General features: G+C 44.7%; 1 protein-coding gene across 1 annotated transcript in view; it reads right to left on the bottom strand.

Moving 5' to 3' along the window:
- The window catches only part of Greb1 (growth regulating estrogen receptor binding 1), a 121994-nt gene extending 112281 nt beyond the window's left edge, over positions 1–9713 (bottom strand). Inside the window, exon 1 of the mRNA XM_076832660.2 lies at positions 9629–9713. The gene's annotated coding sequence lies outside the window, so the exon portion shown is untranslated. The remainder of the gene's footprint in view (positions 1–9628) is intronic.
- Positions 9714–17008: the final 7295 nt, after the last annotated feature.

Here is a 17008-nt window from a genome sequence, read left to right as displayed (position 1 = left end):
TTTTCTCCTGTAAGAAAACGTTTGAAAATATTAACGATAATTTAAAGATATGGAAACCCACACTTGTAGAGTCTCACTGACGGGTGTTTAAACAGCTGGCTCCTGGAGCCCCACAGGGATAGGGAAGGCCCCAGAGGAGCCAATGGCTAAAATTAGCCAGCAGTTCAGGACGGTCTGTAGCCGACAGAGCCACAAGGTCAACTTCACCCTGCAGGTCACTGTGCCCAAGGCGGGCACAGGACACCCAGTGTCATTACCCCTCCTTGGAGGCAGACTGCCAGGTGTGCCAGCAGCAGAACTCCACAGGAACTCTGGCTCCAGTCACAGCCCGAGTTTCACCTCAACCTCACTCGAATCCCCACCCAGGCGCCAGCCAGTCCTGGCCCACAGTGTCCCTAAGCTGAGCAGTCCCTCTGGGTCCCTTAAAGCCTGGAATCAGCTATATGAACATCTCAAATTTATCATGCAAACTTTAAAGCACTTGTTGTGTCCACCCTTTTTTTTTTTTTTTTTTTTTTTTTTTTTGGTACCAGGGATTGAACCCAGGGTCCCTCATCCACTGAGCCATACCCCTAGCCCTTTTTTTAAAGATTTTTATTTAGAGATAGGATATCACTGAATTGCTTAGGGCTTCAGTTGCTGAGGCTGGCTCTGAACTCTCGATCCTCCTGCTTCAGCCTCCCAAGCTGCTGGTATTACCAGGCACCACTGCGGCTGGCATCAATTCTTGAAATCTAAAAATCAATCAGTGTAAAAGCAATTCAGGAGGACAGAGAGCCTGTTCAACAACAGTGCTACAACAACTGGGTATCTACAGGCATAAAACAAAATGATGAAATGTTTTTTAAAAACAGCAATATTTTCATTATGTAGGACTAGTCAAAAAAATGTTTAAATTTGACATCAAAAACACAATCCAGAAAAAGTTGATAAACTAGACTTCACTAAAATTCAAAAGCTTTGTCCTATAAAAAAACCTTGTTAAGAGGATGAAATGCAAATTATAAAATGCAGGAAAATCTTTGGAAACCACATATCCAACAGAGAAATAGCACTTAAACTTTTTTAAACAATCCAACTAGAAAATGGGCAAAAGACATGAAGAGTCATTTTACAAAACAGGATAAAGATATAGCACATAAACCATGAAAAGATATGCAGCATCATTAATCAAAAGGAAAATACAAGTTAAAACCACAAAAAGATATCTGCATACATGTCAGAGTGACTAAAACAAAAAAAAAAAATAATTGCAATACCAAATGTTGTCAAAGATGCAGAGAAACTGGACCCTCACACTCTGCTGAGGGAGTGTAGAACAGTACATCACTCTGCAAAACTGTTTCACAGTTTCTTATAAAATTAAACAGGCAGCTGGGTGCAGTGGTGCATGCCTGTAATCCCAGAGGCTCAGGAGGCTGAGGCAGGAGGATTACAAGTTCAAGGCCAGCCTCAGCAACTTAGTGAGACCTTGCCTCAAAATACAAAGCAAAAAGGGCTGGTGCTATAGCTCAGTGGTAAAGTGGCCCTGGGTTCAATCTCCAGTACAAAAAAAAAAAAATTTAAATTAAACATAAAATCACCAGATTTCTTGACTATTTATCCTAATTTCATAATTTTTAAGAAATTAAAACTTATACTTACACAGAAACCTATACACAGGTGTTCATACAAGCTTTATCATAATGGCCCGAAATTGGGAAAACTCAGATTGTCCTTCAACAGGCCAATGATTAAATAGATAGTGGTACATTTACTCTATGAACTACTACTCAACAATGCAAAGGAATGAACTTTTGACATTCAAACAACTTTAAAGAATTTCCAGGAAATTGTAATGGGGGGGGGGCAATCTCAAAGGGTCACATACTCTTTTTTAAAAAAATATTTATTTATTTATTGGCGGACACAACATCTTTGTTTGTATGGTGCTGAGGATCGAACCTGGGCTACACACATGCCAGGCGAGCATGCTACCGTTTGAACCACATCCCCAGCCCCCCACATACTCTTTAGTTTCATTTATACACAGTTTTTAATTTACAAAATTACAGAAATAGAGAACGGATCGATGATGGGGGGGGGGGGGCAAGGATGGGGAAGAGAGGTAACTGTGGCTACAGAAGAGATTGTTGAGATGGAACCATTCTGTATCTTGACTGGATCAAGGTTTGTTACTGTATGATATTTTTGCAAGAAGTTACCTTTCAGAGAAGCTGAGCAGAGGGTCCACAAGATCTCCATATTAGTTCTTATAACTGCACATGAATCTACAACTGTCTCAAAATTAAAATTTTAATACAAACTAGGAAATAAGTAACAAAGGTCAGCATTTAAAAATATATATATATATTCCACTTGCTGGCCGCCTGCCCTAACACAGCACTACCTGGACAGCAGAGCATCCTCCAGACCTTGCTCACTGACTTCTTCAGAGCCCGGGGATGGGGGTGGGAGGCTGCTGCTCCTCGCCATTGTCTCCCTATGAGAGCCTCCCTGGGAATTGGCGAGCTCTCCACAACAGTAATGGAGATCAGACAGCGCATCCAGGGCCAGGTCTGAGCCTCCTTTTCACTCATGCAAATGACCCCAGAGAAGCACAAACCCGGGGCTTCAGATCCTAGCCAGGCATTTGTGTTGCATTCCATGGTGATCAAATCATTGAAAGAAGACCCGGCTGGCGACCCCGGCCCCAACCCAGGAGCCACGTGCAGCCCCCAAAGCTGAGCCCAGCAGCTGACCTAGAGTGAGACCAGGAGGTTGGGAGATTCTGGGCGGAAGAGACAGGTTGGACCCGTGGACTCCTCAGAGAAGTCCCAGCGGCTCCTCCACCGTGTGAGGGGCAGAAGGACAGGGAAGTGTACAGAGGTGAGGAAGGACAGCAGCACAATCAGACACAGAACTGTGAGAGCCACCAGGCCACGTGCCTCTCAGACCCTGGTTTTCATCCCCAGGAGCATCACAGGGCTGTGGTGGAAACCACCTGAGCAGTACCCAGAGCCTCACAGCCTCATGATGGTGCGCGTAATTCTCTGTCCTCCTGTCCCCACTCGCCCACATTCCTCAGTGCTGAAAACCCTGCTGCGATCCTGTCCTGACCAGCTGCACCCCAGGCTAAGAGCTCAGACTCCAGGCCTGAACAGCCTGGGTCCAAATTCTGGTCCTACCACTTCCTGGGTGTGGCCTTGGGCAAGCTACTTAACCCTCTGGGCCTGTCTTCCCCTCTGCAAAACGTGGGTGATTAAAACACTGTCCAGTTGCTGTGAGGACCAAGTGAGTTTTGCTTGAGGTGCTTGAAACAGTACATGACTCCAACTTTTTTTCTTCCTTACTGAGGATTGAACACAGGGGCTTTACCACATAGCTAATTCCCAGTGCTTTTTATTTTTTATTCTGAGAAAGGGTCTCACTAAGTTGTTGAGGGTTTCACTCAGTCGTTGAGGGTCGTACATTTTTAATGTGTGTTTTAGGGAATAGTTGGGTTAGAAAAAAAATAAGAATATTTTGGGGGACCATTTTTCAAAAATCTTTATGGAAAAAAAAAAACTTGTGTTGTATGATAAAAGTATTAAGTTAAATCATATGAAGTTGCCAATATGCTATCATTTTGACCTAAAAACATGGCGAGTCCACATGATTCCATCCTAGCTAGCAAATCTCAAAGCCTGCTTACACACCTGTAAAATGTGTGTCCCCAGTCTTTGCATTCTAAGGCTGTGAAATTTGTTAAATAGCAATTTAACAAATGACAGAAGCCAGTTTTGCAAAACCACTGACCAGATTCCCAGCCGGATGCTCAAAGCACTTGCTTCTCAGGAACATCTCCAAGGAAAGAGAAGTGGAGAGAAGCAGATGACATTACAGGCCCAGTTCTTCATGCAGATCATCGGTGTCAGGTCAGGGAGCAGGGAGACGGATCCTCTCCCCCAAGGTCACAGAATGACCCAGAGCAGCCATCACGGCACCTGAGCAGGAGTTGTGGAAGACTGTGAAAGCACTTCGAAGGCCAGGCCTCAAGGACAGTTCGTGCCAAAGGCCTGGTCACTCGCCTGCAGCGCTACTGGGAGGTGGTGGAAAACCGAGAAGGTGCAGCCTCGTGGAAGGAAGCCAGGTCTTTTCGGGGCACATCCCTGAAGGAGATATTGGAACCCAGGACCTTCCCTCCTTCCCTCTCTCTGCTTCCAGCCAGCATGGGCTGAACAGCTTCCTTCACCGTATACTACCGCTGCCATGATGTCCCCTGTCACCCCAGGCCCCAGTTGAACCAACCAACCATGAACTGAAACCTCTGAAACCATGAGTTCAAATAAGCCTTTCCTCCCTGGAAGGTGATTTTCTGAGGTATTTGCCACAGCAACGGAAAGCTCACCCATACAACACGCATGCTCTGGGCTGGTGCAGTGATGCGAACATACCCAGTTCCTGTGCCAGGCAGAAAAAGGTCACCAACAACCCGTGTGTCACCTGCATGTGCTCCGATCTTACCAACTTCAGGAAGAATAGCTGGCAATCTTGCAAACCAGTCCTCTGTGACCTCCAAAACCAAGAGTGCTCACCTCAGGGGCTGTCAGAGGCAATCTTGGAGCATCATGGACAATGTTGTGTCAAAATCCATAAGCTGAAGCCCTAACCCCCAGGGTGACTATATTTGGAGTTAAGTCCTGTAAGGAAAAAATTCAGGCAAAATGGCACCTGAGCTGTGAACCAGGAGAAAGCTGCTAAGATCCTGCAGTCTCGCTCCCAGGAACTGAAGGGGAGGTCCCTGGGATTCCTCCTGTACTGACTGCGTGTCAAGAACACCTCTCGTGGACAACGTACTCAAGACAATGATGAGAAATTATTATTGTCAGTGTCAGGTGACAAAGTGGAGGTTTGGGTAGCTGAATTAACTTTCCCTCAGTCAAACAGCTAGAAGCAAAATCCACGATTAGCTCTGAGCTCACTCTTCACAGCACCACGCCTCTAGGTGGTAGGTAATTTTTTTCCTTGACAGTTCCAACATTTTCTATGCTGTTCAGCCCCAACAAGCCACTTGGAGTCTGCTCCTCATCCACAGAATGGGAACAACAATACCACTTTGCTGGGCTGAAAGGAGAGGGTGGCCCGGCACCACTTTCATGTGGTAGATGCTCAGAGGCACTGGTGGCGCTAAGGATAACTGAGCTGATCTTCAGGTGCAGGGCCTAGAACAGGAGTCAGTTATGAAGCAAGGAATTCCTCTCCCTGCAGGAGCGCCTTTCATTTCTTCTCAGGGTCAACACGTCTAAGTACCTAATATTGTTATTTGACAAATATAAAACCAAATGGTCTCTTGGCCTGAGAGCAAAACCCTTCATTGTTCTCTCTTCTGTTTCTACCAGTATTAAGCTTGGCTGTTTTATCCAGAGTTTCATAAGTTATCTAAGGAACAAAAGCTCATCGTGCATCAAGTATTTGCTGAGCACCTACTAGGGCCTGCGTGGTGCTGGGTGCTGGGATATGATGGCAGACAAGCAACCTGATCCTTCATGGTACTTCCTGTGAAGTAGGGGAGATAAGGCATTAAACCAATAAATGTCATCACAAATGTGGTGTGTCACACAAAGTGCTTCTCCATCTTTTTAATTTGAATGAAAATTGCCTACATATGTCCCAGTTCAGAAAGATTATATTGAATAATCTCTTTCCCAAATCATTATGTGTCAAGAACACGTTAACCGTCAATCAGAACTCATGATTAACAAAAGTCACTGTCAAAGACACCCCTGATTAACTAAAGTCCCCTGTCAAAGGGGAGAATTCTAACATCAGATTGACATACAAAACTGGATAGCAGGTAAATATGCAATTTTCAGGTTTTGTCTCTGCTTTTATTTTCATAAGAGCTTATACACACCTCGGCTACCTTCACTGACTCATGGTTTTCAAACTTGATCTTCATCAGAGACACCTGGGTGTGTCTACTGACCAGCCCCAAAGTTTCTGAGTAGGGCTGGGCGTGGGCCTGAGAATCTGCATTTAGTGTAAGTTCCCTGGCAATGTTGCTGCTGCCGGGCAAAAAACTACTATTTGAGATTGAATATAATGGGATTGAACTCAGAGTCTCACATGTGCTGGGTAAGCATCTAACACTGAGCCACATCCCCAGCCCCCAAGTACGACAAGTTGAGAAGCATCACAGTAGACTAAGAGTCTATGCTTCAACAAACTTACAGTTAGAGGGAAGCTCAGAGATGGCATAGGCCAACTTCCCCAAGGGACAGATGACAACCTGAGTCTGTAGTGGAGCAGCAGCTCTTTCAAGGATAAAGTAAAAAAGTCAGGCAGGGTCCTAAGTGCAGGGCATGGGCCTCTGTATGACACAGTCTCCTGCCAACCCACCTGCTGAGCCCCCAAAGACACTCCCTTCTCACTGGATTCTGAGGTGACAGTGATCACAATCCCCAGAGATATGTCATGATATAATGTCTTGAACTTTCTTCAGAGTAATCCAGCAGGTGGGTGGTGTGGGAAGACAGGAGATGGAGGAAAGAAAATTGACCAAATGTGGTTAATCGTTGAACTGGGTAATGATACTAATCCTTCCACCCCTGTATGTGCTGGAAATTCCCCATAGTGAAAAGTCCCAGAATCGGCTGGACCAAGATTTGAATTGCACACTTCTAGGAGGACTTGGGTTCTCTATGCAGGTCCTGAAATAGGCTTCTCTCCCTAACAAAAGCAGACTGTGCACATCTGCAGCAGGCTGAGCCCTGGCAAGGCACCATAAGAATTCAGACAAAATTAGGACACAAATTTATGTCCCCAAGAACCACAATTTGGTGGGGTAAATAAAATACAAATTACTGTGTTTCAAGGATGAATAAGAAATGATTAAAAGCAAGCAAAAGTATACCCACCAAGATGCACAGAGTGAAGAGAGGGGTACCCCCCTCTGCTTCGTGACCCCTCCTGCCCCTTCCTAGGGGCAGTCAGGTTTTAGAAATGTGCATTCCCATCGGCCAGTGACACTTTATCAAAACGGAAGCAACATCAAAAGCACAGATAGGAAAAGCCCACCAATCTGCCGTAGAAATAGTTAAATTATAATTGGTCCACACAACAGAATATGAAATCATTCTCTTAAATGACAATAAAGAAGAAACAATATGACCGGCAATATTCCTAATGTAGCTATTACATGGAAAAAACAGATAGAAAGTGGCAAACTGTATTTCATACAATTTACAACCTTGACCAACTTTTACAAGCATAAAGAATTTTATTTTTATAGCAGGAAAAAAAAATATGCCAAAGAGTTCACAGTAATTATACATGGATCTCTGGGGGTTTTGAACTCTTCTGCATATTCTGAAATTTTATGTCACAAATAGATGTTGCTTCTACCATAGCCTTCTCCTGACATTTTTTCAGTGTAATTATCTTTAAAGTACTATAATTTAGCTATGTATCTAGAAATCGACCTAAAAGCCAAGAATACCCATTAAGCATTGAATGAGCTGAGAGGATTAACTATCTGGAGTCTTTATGAAGGGATTAGAGGTGCACAGACCTTGGGAATAGTCAGCCCAGGGTTCCAAGAGCTACTCTCTCAGTTATTCCTAATAATCGGCTGCCCACACAAAACCCCAAAAGGTTTCCTTCCCAAGTCTGTAACATCAGGCCAGAAGGGGAAACAAGAGACCATTAAGCAAGCGCCCTATCGGAAAGGACCACACTCCAGCCTTTGCTATCAATGTCCTGATCTCTCTGATTTTGATTACCACGTCTAGGTATGGAGCTCGGGCCACCAGGCGGGGGATTTGCCCTTTCTCTTTACATCACACTCTATCTTCTTCCCATTTGGATTTTCTAATATTTTATTAGCTCTACTTTGATACTGCCTCAAAAGAATCTGGACTCTTTAAATAATTCAAATGTTGAAGCCCCAAACTAGACCACAATGTTCATAAAAAAGGGAGTTTTCTAATGTCAAAGAAAATGGCAGTCCTAGAACAGCCACATACAATGCCTCAAGAGCTCAGTGAATTGCTCACTAAATGAAAGAAAGAGCTATTGATTTTGTATTCAGCATAGAAGCCTTTAAACAGCTTTATGAGATTATAAACTCCCCCTTTAAAAAATAGCAAAACAAAAATACCAATATTTTTAAGGTATATCTTCAAATTACCTGTCCAGTAAAAGATTTCAGGTATTGGTGATGAATGTAAAACACTTTAAGCCACATAAGCAACCTGCAATACAAGCAAGGAGAAGCAGGCAGGCAGTTTCAACCCATGCTCACCTTTTGCTCCATAAAGAGTACTTGTCCCAGAATGAAGAACAGAACACCTCATTCGTGCACTGCTGTTGGGGACTGACTGAGAATGTCACAGATCACACTGAGAACTTTAAAAGAACCAGACAGATTTCAGCCTGAGAAAAGACTCCGAGAAACATCTCCTAACCTTTGTTTCATGTGGTTGCTTCACATTTTAAATCTAGTTCTGTTTCCTCAAAACAAACTTTTCTGAGGACTCGGAAAAAGTGCTTTGGAAACTATGGATTGGTTATAAACAAAGTCACAAAACTGCCCAGAAATTGAAGAAACCCTAAGAAAACAGTTGCGGGTGGGATCTAACCAACCTTTAAAACTCTTAGCAACTTTTTTTTTTTTTTTGAGTGCTGCAAACTAGACCCCAGTGAACCCGACATTTATATAAGAGGAAGCTCAGAATCCGCTTGCCTAACACCCCCCAATAAATGAGAAATTAAAGTGCTCTCAGTGAGAATTAGAGTGTTTATTCAAGTTAAATTTACACATTTATTGTTTTAAAGCGATAATAAAAACGCTTTCAAGGCCTGAAGTACCACTGACCTCTATAATAAAGGCTGATTAAAGAAAAGCGTCAGTATATAAAGTAGGTGTTTCCTCTTTTCTCATGATCCTCATGACCAAGGATCAAAAGAGCGATGACAGCAAAATGGTCTGGCTTCCTTCCGAGTGAATGGCGGGTCTCCTGGCCTCCCCCAACCCCTCCGCCACCGCCGACGCCCTGGCGGCCACACACACACACACACACACACACACACACACACACACCTCTTCTTGGACTTCAGGGTAGCAGCCTTTGTTCCCAAGTCCCCAAATGGGATCCAGTTACGAAGCCCCCCTTCCCTGAACCAGTCTCTCCAAGTCTCTGTTCAAAGCCTGTCCCAGGGCCGCTCCTATTCCCATCTTCTCCCGTGTCCCAAGTGCTGCGGGAGGTGTGGCTGCCACCCCGGGCTCCAAACAGCCTCTCTAAATCACAGAGCACACACTCCCGAAATAGTGATCACCAGCACCACCACTGTCATTTTTAAAAGCACCCACCTACAGAGCGCTCACCATGCGCCTAGCGGGTCGCCAGCGCTTTGCGCGCGCCAAGTCGATGTGTCCCTGCCTGTCCCCTCTGTGTGTCTTCTCTCGGTTGGTTCCCCCCACCACCACTTCTCTCCAGCACCCCGGTCCCCACACTCGCTCCATGCTGAGCCACCTCCTTCCCCGGGGCAGGGATGGAAAGTGTCCCGCGCCAGCCGCGCGTCCCAGACCCGCCGGAGCTGCTTGGTGGGGCCAGCGGAGTTCGTCCCGCGCAGCCGAGCCCTGGCCGCTCCCGGCGGCCGATCTTACCTCGGGTCCTTTGTCCTCCGGCCGCCGGACCCCGCCGCCCAGCGCCCGCCGCCGTCGAAGGGCCAGCCCAGCCTGCAGGCTGCGCTCCCAGCCGCCTCGCCCGGCCCGGCCCGAGTGCCAGGCGCTCGGCAAAGCCCGGATCTCTGGAGCCCCTGCCGGCGCGAAGGACTCGACCCCTGACCCCCGCCGCCCCCTGCAATCCACTTCTCCGGGTCTTCCGGGCGGCCGCGCAGGAGGCCGGCCAGTGGGCTCCGCCGCCTCTGGACCCCGGCCGGGACCAGGCTGGGGATGAGGGCGGCTCTGGGCGCAAAGCGTCGGGCGAGAGGCGGGTGACACCAGCAGCAGCGGGGCCCCTGCCTGCGCCCCAATTTTAGCCTCCCGGGTCCTTGTCCCCGCCAAGGACGCAGTTCCCCCTCTGCAGTGTCGGGGTGCCCGCGCCCCAGGGAAGGCCACTGCGCAGGACCGCCGCCGCCCTCTCGCTGCTGGGCAGATGCCTGGGTCCCGCGCCGGCGGCCCCCTGGATAAGTCCAGAAAGAAAGGCCGCCCACAGCTGGGGGCGCCGGCCAGTATCGCTTCCTTCTCGGCCCTCAGAGAGGGACTCCTCCCAGCCTCGACCAGTCCTGTGCCCAGGTGCACGCACCCCGCCATCCCGGCGCGGCCACGCTGGACGCCCCCCACCCCGACTTAGCACCGGAGGGGTCTGGATGGAAGTTGGAAGAAACCTCGGAGGATAGAGGTCATTTTGTCACTTGGAACTCAGGCGCCCGAAGGGGACGCAGCGGGTCTAAGAGGCAGCGGGAGCGGAATCCAGGTTTCCTGACCGCTCCCACCCCAGGAGACCCCAGTACCTTACTCAGGCGGTCCCGGCAGAGTCCTGAAACCTCAGCGCCCGCGGGTCCCTTAGGTGCAGTCCTGGACTGACGGCGGGACCCCCATGCGGCCCCTGCCCTCCCCTACCTACCGCCGACCCGCGGTTTGCAGGGGCGAGTGGAGGGGCAGCGCATGAGTCCCCAACCAGTCGAGATGGGTAAGCAGCCCACGGTAAGGCTGTCTGAGGCCCGCAGACTAAAAAGAAGATTCTGGAACTATGGGCACCTGTGGGTGGAATCTGAACAACTTTTCCTGGTGCCAGTGTCGGTCAAAAGGGTGAGTGAAGAAGGAAGGAAAAAGCAAACCTCCAATGATGTGTTGTAGTGCCGCAGGCCTGTGATCCCAGTGGCTTGGGAAGCTGAGACAGGAGAATCTCAAAGCCAGCCCCCTCAGCAAAGGCGAGTTGCTAAGCAACTCAGATGAAATACAAAATAGAGCTGGGGATGTAGCTCGGTGGTCGAGTACCCCTGAGTTCAATCCCTGGTACCATAGATAGATAGATAGATAGATAGATAGATGTATTGTGTTCATCTACAATGAAAAAAAAATAAATATATAAAAAATTATTGCGCTGCAGCCCTCGCTGGTGGCCATTGCAGAGGTGGCCCACAACAATGAGCACGGGAAAGTCGAGTTTTCTCGAGGAAGCTGGGTCGACAAAGGGAACTTATTTTTCTTTCTTTTTTAAAGCAAAAGACTGACCTCAGTGTTTTCAGGAACCTGCCAGCAGCAGAAGGGAGTCAGGAGACCCCCCCCCCCCCTGTACCTTCCTGCCACTCACTCTGAGGACCCCAGAGGACTTGGACCAGCGTAAGGACCAACTTCCTTGAAAGCTGAGGAGAAAGTCACAGTAGGAAGCTGAGTGGTTAAAGGAGAAAAGGGGGGAGAACACAGGGCCCAGCAAAGGCCAGAGCGTGTCTCCAGAAGGAATCTCTGGGGGTCTCTGCCCTCTGATGGGCAGAACCTTCATTTTCCTTTTCTCCTTTTCTCCTTATGAAATGTTTCGAACGCACCAAACTAGGGAGGGTAACATCATGAGCCATGAGCCCAAGAAACTGCCAATGCCGACATCCTGCCATGCTTGATGGAGGTGTTTATGTAAGAAAGTCAGCATCGCAGTGCAGCTAAAGCCCGCGACAGCCCTCCCACCCGTCTTTCCCTCCCCATTCCAGCCCTAGTACTCTTCCAAAGTAGCCCATCCATGCTTTTATGCTGTCAGTTTGTATGCATGTATTCATGACCTACAGAGCACTTTCACTAGCTTTACAACTTTCTCTGTTATCACGCTTGCTCATTATCTAACCTGGTTGTTCTGTTTCATTCCGCCCTGGATCAGGTTTGTAAGATCCATCTGATCATACACACAGATCTAGTTTATTCATTTTACAGCTCAATAGTATTCCATTATGGGGCTGGGGATGTGGCTCAAGCGGTACCGCGCTCTCCTGGCATGCGTGCGGCCCGGGTTCGATCCTCAGCACCACATACAAACAAAGATGTTGTGTCTGCCAATAACTAGAAAATAAATATTAAAATTCATTCCCCCCCCCCTCTCTCTCTCTTTAAAAAAAAAAATAGTATTCCATTACATGAAAATGATACAATTTACAATGACTGTAAATGTCTTCTGTTGATGGCCATTTGTTTTGATCAAGATTATATAAGCAAGAATAGCAGTTAAAACTCTTGAAATTGCATTGTTTCCATTGAAATCACTCTGGTAAAAACATACACAGAGTAACTATGTTGATTAACATTAACCAAAACGTTTGCTTTGTGGTTGGGGTTAGTTATTAGCACACTTGCTAAGCCAATTATCGCTGCAGGAAATGGCCTTACATCTTTCCCCTTTGTGTTTGGACAGCTTATTTCTTTTTAAGCAAATAAAATCATATAGAACAGAGGTCAGCCAACTTTCCATAAAGGTCAAGAAGTAAATATTTTAGACTTTGCCAGTAAAGAAGCAAAATTGAGGTTAAGTTGTTATAAAACTATTTTAAAAATGTAACCTTTTAAAAAATGTAAAAAGGATGGGGTATAGCTCAGTGATAGAGCACTTGCCTACCACGTGTGTGAGACTCTGGCTTTGATCCCCAAGACCGCCAAAAAAAAAAAAAAGAAAGAAAGAAAGAAAGAAAAAGAAGAAAAAAGAAAGAGCCTCCCTAGTTAGGCTTATGGGTTGTAAAACAAAACCAAACCAAACAAGCAGCTGAGCAGATTTGCCCAACCCCACTATAGAAGAAAGACATTCCAAAAGTTACTTCCTTTCATTAAAAAGGCACTCACTTTCAATAAATACAAAAAACACTTTGGCTCAACAGAATGAAAGTGAATACGATGTTCCAATTAGGAAACATTTCTTATAGAGATGTCCTGTATATCTTAACTATTTATTACAAAAACTTTGTGGGGGGAGATTTAATCCAATTTTAGACTTTTGGAGAAAGATTTAATCTTATTTTTGAAGCTCTATAATGAATTTTAGAAATGGATAAACCCCTGCCATTTAAGAAATAATCAGAAAAAAAATAGATTCAATGGAAAAGGTGTTATTTTCTAGTTTAATGAATCATTTCTCTGTTCCTAGTTTATTAAATAGCAGCACACAAATATAAATGATTTAGTTTCTTTTTCCTGGGGGTGAACCTGACCCACTTATTTTATGTCTTTATTGAACTTGGACCAAAACTTGAAAAAGTAATTTCAAGATAGATTCTTAAATGAGTTGAATCAACTTGATTCAAAATGTTATTGATAAGAAAGGGGCCAAATTATAAAGCCCTGGTAGCCAACCTAAATCTTACAAAGGAGATGTCAATCTCCAAGCCCATTCAGTAAATGGAATTTTTCTCCAAGAGACTGTGGGGTCAGCAAAGAAATTAGACATGGCTTCTGGGCACCTTGTCTCTGCCTAGCATTATCCTCAAGAGATGCACACATTCTCTCTCCCTCCCTCCTCCTCTCCCCCGCCCCAGACTCCTCTCTCACACCTGTTCACGTGCCTTTTCCCCTTACATGTCTGTCCACATGCTACAGTGACTCCCTTCACACACATTCAATGCACATGATACATATGCTCACATATGTATGTAAACGCCTCTGCTTTATGGCTTTGCACGAAGCTCTTTTTCTCATATATCCATGCTTCTCAAAATTTTCTTTCTCCTTGCACCTATATTTCTGATTTTGTGCACCCAACTCTTCTCATACCTTCTCATTTCTACCGTACACACATGTCCACACCTCTCCACCAGATGCAAACTCATGCTGTGACGTATTTGTGTATCTGGACACCTCAGAACACACGCATAAAGATCTCCGGTCTCCTTCCTCTCCTGCCTTCACCGGCAGCTCCTTCTCATTGTGGCATTCACCACAGCGGCCCGAAGTGCACAGGGAGGCTTCTAAAGCTGTCATCCAGTTCCACGCTGCCGTGTTTAATGGGGCCGTTGTGCCACTGTGAAGCAAGGAATTGGAAGAAGTCTTTAGAACCCCATTTGTGTGCTTCGGGCAGTTTGGAATCATGTTATTTTCCTGCCATTTGTTTCCATGTAAAAGCAGGCTTCTAAATGGGTTGAAAATACTTAAAGTTTATTCCCTCAGAATAAAATATCTAGAAACTACATATAACCCCGTTGATGTTAACTAGCACTTCCTTTGAGGCAAATGTGTCTCTCAACATAGAGAAATGCTTAAACCTGGTTCTACTAAATTGGCCTAAAATGTGAATGGGTAGATGTATTAGTTTGCTAGGGATGCCATCAAAAAGTACCACAAGCTGGGTACTGTATTGTCTCACACTCTGGAGGACAGACAGAAAGAAGCCCCAAATCAATGTGTGATCAGGTTTGTTTTCTTCGAATGGCAGTGAAAATCCGTTCCGAGCTCTCTCACTGGCTTGTAGGCGGCTGTCTTCCTGTCTTCTGTTGTCTTCCCCTAAGCACACCATTCTCCAAATTTCCTTTTCTGTAAGGACCCCAGACACATTGGATGAGGCCCACCCTAATGGTCTATTTTTAATTTGATTATACTTGTAAATACCCTGTCTCCAAATAAAATCACATTCTAAGACACTGGTTAGGAGTTGAGGGAAAGTGCAACCAAGAACAGGGCTCTGCTCGGTTATGAACGTGGTGATTCAGGCCAGAAATACTAAATTCCACCTTGATCAATAATAAGTCTGAGACCTGGATGTGATGTGGCAGCTCTTCATTTGAAACCTTAAGCTCAAATCCAGCTGGAACCCCACCACTCCTACTCTCAAGGCTCTTGGCCACACAAACCAACAAAGGTGAAACTGCTCCACCTGGTGGAGAGTCAGAGAACTTGATACAATTTGAATTCTCTATAGTTCGCAAATGAGGGCAGACCAGCTGGTAACAGCACTAGTAGTCTTCTCGGGTAACACAATATTAGATGGATAACACAAGGGAGGGAGTCAGAGGGAAAAAATGAATTTGGTGCAACCAATATAGTTCATAGATGTATGAACATTCAAATAGGACCCATATTTTTATAGAATTCATGTAGAATAGAAAGTAGTAATTCAACACTTTTGGGACTTTTCTTAAAAATCTGGTTGGAATGTTGGTGCACACTAGCAATTCAGAACTGGGCTTCCAGATCAAAGAAGGTGAAAGCTTACCAGGGTTCAAATGAGAAGATGCTTTGCTACAATAATGTGTACAGAAATAACACCTCTGCAGACACACAGTGTCATCTGAGGACCACTTTCCTAACTATAACAACAGTTTCAGAAAAGAATTGGATAGACTGGAGAAATGCAGAAGGTGTAGACAGGACACTATGGATGAGTGTACCATCACTATTAACCTCCTCATTATCTTTCTCAAAAAAAAAATCTATTGAAGTTTATTCCTCTAGTAATGTAATAGTATATAATGTACATGAAATATATTATGTACATTATAAAATACCTAGACTGTTGACATATAACCTAAAATCATATATGTCTGTATATATGTGTACATATATATGCATATGTGTATATGTATATATGTTTAAATATATATATATATATATATATATATATATATATATATATCACCAATATGTTAGACTTTTGACCAAAATGATTGGAAATCTCTGATAGCATCAGCCAAGAAAAAATTACTGTTCTGGCAGTTGGTAGCCTTTCAATGTGTAGCTTCCTTCTGTCCAAAAAAAAAAAAAAAAAGCAGCTTTTGTTGGGGGAACTGCATTAACATGGAATGAACAATACTGTTTTAAAGGCTAAATGAAAATGCATTTGCTTTATCATGTTTTTACATCATTACCTCTTGCTAGACAGAAGGTAAACTGAAGGATAACTTAAGAATATCTTTTATTATTTTATTTATTTATTTATTCTACAGTAGAATGCATTTTTAAAGACTTCCTCTTTTTTTAAAAAAACGTCTTTCTTTTGTTTATTTATTTTTATGTTGTGCTGAGGATCAAACCCAGTGCCTCACAGTGCAAGGCAAGCACTCTGCCTCTGAGCCACAACCCCAGCCCAGTAGAATACATTTTGACATATTGTACACAAATGGAGCACAACTTCTCATTCCTCTGGCCATGCTTGGTGCTGAGTCACTCCAGTGGTGTAATTAGACATGTATACAGGGTAATAATGTCTGTCTCTTTCTACCGTCCTTCCCATCCCCACAACCCGACCCCTCCCCTGACTCCCCTCTACACAAACCAAAGTTCCTTCATTCTTCCCTATCTCCCCACCCCACTATGGATCAGTATTCGCTTATCAGAGGAAAACATTAAGCTTTTGGTTTGGGGGATTGGCTTATTTCACTTAGCATGATATTCTCTAGTTCCATCCATTTACCTGCAAATACCATAATTTCATTCTTCTTTAAGGCTGAGTAATATTCCATTGTGTATATGGACCACATTTTCTTTATCCATTCCTCTGTTGAAGGGCATCTAAGTTGGTTCCATAGTTTAAGTATTGTGAATTGAGCTGCTATAAACACTGATGTGGCTGTGTCACTGTAGTATGCTGATTTTAAGTCCTTTGGGTATAAACCAAGGAGTAGGCTAGCCAGGTCAAATGGTGAATCCATTCCAAATTTTCTGAAGTATTTCCATACTACTTTCCATAATGGTTACACCAACTTGCAGTCCTACCAACAATTGAGAATAGCTTTCAAAATCACCATTGCACACACCTCTGACCCAGTCATTCACTCCTGGCCATTTATTTTTTAGATATTTCACATTTATGAAAAATATCTGAGGTCAGGGGCATAGCTCAGTGGTACAGTGCTTGTCTAGCATACATGAGGCCCTGGGTTCAATCCCTAGCACCATGAAAAAATAAAATATTTTTAAAAATCCGCACAAGTGTTCTACACTTATTTTGTTGATGGTGGCAGAAAATTAGAAATAATTTAAGTGTTCATTCTTAGAGAACAACAAAAGTGATCTGCGGTGCATATGCGGTGCAATGCTGCATAAACATAAAAAAGTAGGAATGAGCTTTATTGCACAAAA

Source organism: Callospermophilus lateralis, chromosome 14 (assembly GCF_048772815.1).
Source record: "Callospermophilus lateralis isolate mCalLat2 chromosome 14, mCalLat2.hap1, whole genome shotgun sequence".
In the NCBI taxonomy this organism is placed as follows: domain Eukaryota; kingdom Metazoa; phylum Chordata; class Mammalia; order Rodentia; family Sciuridae; genus Callospermophilus; species Callospermophilus lateralis.
This window is presented reverse-complemented; position numbering and strand designations above follow the sequence as displayed.